We start from the raw sequence: 5094 nt of genomic DNA on the forward strand, positions 1-5094 counted from the left end.
AAAGTGGAGTAAAATACTATTGAAAGTAGGGAAAAGCGATAAGGGAAATTAAAAAGAAGTAAAAAATAACAAAAGTGAATGAGAGAAATGTGAAAAGAAAAAAAACGGTCAAGAAAAAAAAACTAGCAAGAAGATAAGGAAATGTGAGGAAGGAAAGAGAGAGAAAAATCAGTGAGGGAAATATGAAGGTTGCGAGATGAAGAGAGCAAGAAACAAATATTCAGAATATAAGGAGTGGCAAAGTGGGTGAAAAAGAATATAAATAAAGGGAAGACAAAATTAAAAAGAAACAAAAAAATACAAAAAAAAATAACAATTACGAAAGACAGACATGAGAAAACGACAAGACGAATAAAAGAAAGAAACAAAGAAAGAGACAAAGATAAACGAGGAGGGAAACAATAAATCCCCAAAAAACAAGTAGATGAAAGAGAAACATGCAAAAAAAATACATAACTTGCAAGAAAAGAAAAAAAAAACTTGGTCTAGTGAGGAGATAAGAAAAATAAGAAAACGAGAATAAAAGGAATGTTCATGAGGCAAGGAAAAAAGACAAAAGAAGGAGAGAGAAAAAAATAAGAATAAAAAGAGAAAAAGCGAAAGAGGAAGGAAGAACTGTAAAGGAGAGTGAAACGAGAACCTGGATAAGAGAGGAGAGGAGAAGAAGGGGAGAGGAGGAGAGGAGGAGGGAGGAGAGAAGGAGAGCAGGAGAGGGAAGAGGGAGAGAGGGGAGGGTAAGGAGACACCAGTAGACATGAAGTGGGTTGCATGGGTTGGGGACTTGGGAAAGAGAGAAAGATTGAAGGAAGGGAGATTGGATGGAAGGAAAGAAAATGATGAAAGTGAAAGGGAGACTGATTGGAGCAAGAGAGAGCGAGGCGAGGAAAGAAGCAGCGCGAGTGAAAGGAAGACGAAAGGAAGCAAGGAGGGGAAAAATATCTGTAAAGCACTACGTAGGAAAAGAGACGACTGATTGGTGCAGTTTCCGAATAAAATACAGTGAAATCGGAGGCGAAATGCGAGAAAAGATATGCATAAGAGAGGATACAGTGAAAAAAAGACGACGGGGGGGGGCGAAGCCAAACATATATGTGTGTGGAAACGCCATGAAAATAGAACACATTAATTACTGAATACAAAAAAAAAAATTGCTGAGAAAGATAGAATATAAAACACAATCTTCATACTCGTTACATTCAGAAAAGCAAAGGTGTGTGTATTTTAGTGTGTTTATTAGTAATATGTTGAAAACATGCATGGGCCGGTCTGATGTTTGCTTATTAAAGGGCATGTGTTCTCTCGTAAAAATATATGTAACATTGTGTCTGATTATTTCCCAGACATAGGTAACTCTCTCTCTCTCTCTCTCTCTCTCTCTCTCTCTCTCTCTCTCTCTCTCTCTCTCTCTCTCTCTCTCTCTTCTCTTTTACTACTTCTCATAACATTAAGCAATTTTATAAACCTCACGCAGTTTCCCTTTTCTGCCCACATTTTCCTTCCTTCTCTCTTACATGTGGTTCCCGTCCCTCCCTCAGACCGCCAGCTCCGGGAACATCACACTGAGCACCCTCACATTCGTGCCCAAGGACAGTGACGGCGGGAAGTACCTCAAATGTTTGTCTGAGTCGCCAGTCATCCAGCACACACCACTAGAGGACAAGTGGCGGCTCGAAGTATACTGTAAGTGACCCTTTAGATTGCAATATGGCAGTGCTTGTATAGTCTTGGTAGGAAGTCGAGTAGTATTTTCTGCTTCATTCTACTACTTTGCGTTCTCCCTCTTAGTCCTATGACCTGCTGTATAAGATCCTTTAGATTGCAATGTTGTTGTGTGTGTGTCAGAAGTCGAGTGATATTTTCTATTTCCTTTTACCTTTGGCCCCCCTTTCTCTCTCTCTCTCTCTCTCTCTCTCTCTCTCTTGGTGTTAAAACCCTGTGACCTGCTGAAAGTCTCCTTATGAAAGCTTTTAGTAATCTCCTTAGAAGACCTACTTACAACATAGTTACAAACTCTGCTGTAAGCCGCTTAGATAACCTGCTCACCGTCTCCTTATAAAAACATAATGACCGTCTTTTATTTAATCGTGATTGTAATTAGAACACAAAAGATAATATTGAGAGTAATCATTAACCAACTGCAATAGACGCCAATGGTGTACTCATACACTGACCATGCTACCTAACTATTAGTAATTTTTTTTTTTTTTTTTTTTTTTTTTTCTCTCTCTCTCTCTCTCTCTCTCTCTCTCTCTCTCTCTCTCTCTCTCTCTCTCTCTCTCTCTCTCTCTCTCTCTCTATAAGCCTGTGTGTGTGTGTGTGTGTGTGTGTGTGTGTGTGTGTGTGTGTGTGTGTGTGTGTGTGTGTTGTGTGTGGTTGTGTGTGTGTGTGTGTGTGTGTGTGTGTGTGTGTGTGTGTGTGTGTGTGTGTGTGTGTGTGTGTGTGTGTGTGTGTGTGTGTGTGTGTGTGTGTGTGTGTGTGTGTGTGTGTGTGTGTGTGTGTGTGTGTGTGTGTGTTTTGTGTTTTTTTTTGTTGTGTGGGTTGTTGTTGGTCGTCCTTTCCAAGTTGGTATTTCCAAACTTTTCCCTGAATTAAAATTAAGGTCTGAATTGTTGGTTTGCCCTTTCCCAAGTTGGGTATTTTAACAAAATTTCCTTTTCTGGTCCTGTTTCAAAATTAAAATCTAAGCCAAATTTTTCCCTTTAAAGGTAAGGAATCAAAAATTTAAATGGAAAAATGGAATGTTTGAAAAGGTTCCGGTTTACAAAATAAAAAAACCAAGGCCCAAAAAACTTTTTTTTTTATAGGGTTTAAGATCAATTTAAAGTTCAATCCCGGGAAACCATCAGAAGGAAAAAGGGGAGGTTCAAAATTACAAATTAAAAAAAAGGACGGAAAACAGGGAAGAAGGGCTTTTTTGGTTTTCCTTAATAGCGCGTTTCCCAGGAACAATTTCCACGGAACTTATTTTGGGAGGCAATAACCGAAACCCAAACCAAGGATGGAAGAAAAAAATGTGCGGGGTTGGTTTAAGGCAGCCAGAAAAAAAGAGGAGGTTTTTTCCTTGAAAAAGAACCAAAAAATTAGGACGATAAAGGAACCAGAATCACCGGAACACCATTTTAGACCAATAACCAAACCCTCGATAAACCAAACTTGGAAAAAAAACTTAACCTCCGAGTGGTGCGGTTTTAAGTTTAGGAAGATAAAAACCGTGATGTTTATTATCCTTAGAAAAAGGGCAAAGGAAAATGTATGTTTCCCTTCCAACCCAAACCTCCACCGCCCCACCATTCTGCCCATCCCCCCTCCCCACTTACTTACCCCCTTGGCCTTCCCCTTTCTTAATTTCCGGAGAATTGGTTGGGTGGTTTAGTTTTATGGAAGGTTGGGGGTGGTTTTGGTGGCGTTATTAAGGGGGTTAAACCTTCGGTTATGGTGGGAAAGGGTGTAATGGTTTTCCTTAATAGTTTTGCCCATGGGTTTTTTAATTAGTTATTTTTTCCTGGCCTTTTTCAATTTGTGGTGGTAATGGTGGTTGTGGTGGTTGTGGAGTAATGGTGATGGAGGTGGTGTGGAGTGGTTGTTGGTGGCAGTGAGTGAGTAATGGTGGTGGTGTTGAAGACTGATAGCGGTTAGTGGTGGTGATAATGGGTGTAATGGTTGGATTGGCTGTAATAGTGGGTGTGGGTGACGGCAGTGGTGATTGTATGGTGTGATTAGTGGTGGATTTGAGTGATGGTAACAGTAAAGGCAGTGATGGTGCGGAATCCTTAGTGGTGGTAATGGTGGTTGTAACAGTAGGATTGTAGGAGTAGCTATGGTTGATGGCACGGTCATTATCTGTGTGCATTGATTTATGGTGGTTGTGTTTTCGTTATAAACGCGTCAGTAAGACTAAACGCTTTTACATGTATGCGGTCACATTTAATTTTTCATGTGTTCAGTAAAAAAATTCTTCTCGGGCTTCCGTACCTCTCCATTTGGCATTATAGGGGGAGACTTTGCACAGAATAAAATGGTCAAGTAAGCCTGGATGAGATACACTCTGCTGAGGGTGAAACATTAATCACGTGCATCTGTGGCGCCATACTCGTTTTATCATTCAGTCTCCGTGGCTTCCACATGACTTTCTCCAAACTAATGGTACTTGTCATTTCTTTACGTAACAGTTGCTGGTCAGGGACAAAAAAGGTTCAAATAGGGTGTCGGTTCCTAAATAATAAGGCAAAAGGTTATAAAAGAATGAGGATAAGTATCTTGAACAGCATTTTTAACAGAGTTCAAGTCATTTAAATGAGGAAATAAAAAAAAAAGCTAGTTTCCTATTACATGACCAATGAGAAAAAAAATTTGTTCAAATTCTAATGTAAAAACTTTCGATTCCTTCCACAATTAAAAAGAAAAATCAATTCCGTAAAATATGCAGAAAAAAAAAACCTAACAACTTAGAGCGAGAATGTAATATCCGTTTTCTTCTGAGATAAGGAAGCGTGGCTATAAAAAGTAAGAGCCAGATGAAGTGCCGCGTCCTACACACTAATACCATCACTGCAACACCCATAAAGCTACACACACACACACACACACATCCAAACGTACGTGATGAGTTTCTCCCTCCTGTAATTATTCACCTTGAGTACCTCATTCTAGGCCATCTCTCCCTCAGTATGACATTGTATGGGAGTGTTCTGATAAGACAGGACGTTACGAATTCCATCACTCTCCTCTTCCTTTTCCTGTTTCTTCCCTCTTCTCCTTTCTATCATCTTTCCTTTTTCCTCAATGTTATGTCTCCTTACTTCCTACTTCCTAATATTAACTATCATCTTTCTCCATCTTATTTTTCTTCTGTTTGGCCTCTTTCTACTTCATTCTCACTCGACAATATAGAGAAAGAAGAGATTAATTCATAACGCATCTTGTGCCAGCTTTGGTAAGACGTGTTCTGGCGCCCTATACATATTCAAGACGGCATTGTGAGGGCCTTAGACACCTCTTCATTCCTGCAGCTCAAGCTTGTAATTACGCCGCTTCAGTTCCCAGGGACTATAAGGTTATTCAGGTGCAATGCTTTTTTTGAAAAAACCAAAAAAC

The sequence above is a fragment of the Portunus trituberculatus genome, chromosome 7 (genome assembly GCF_017591435.1).
Source record: "Portunus trituberculatus isolate SZX2019 chromosome 7, ASM1759143v1, whole genome shotgun sequence".
Taxonomy (NCBI): Eukaryota; Metazoa; Arthropoda; class Malacostraca; order Decapoda; family Portunidae; genus Portunus; species Portunus trituberculatus.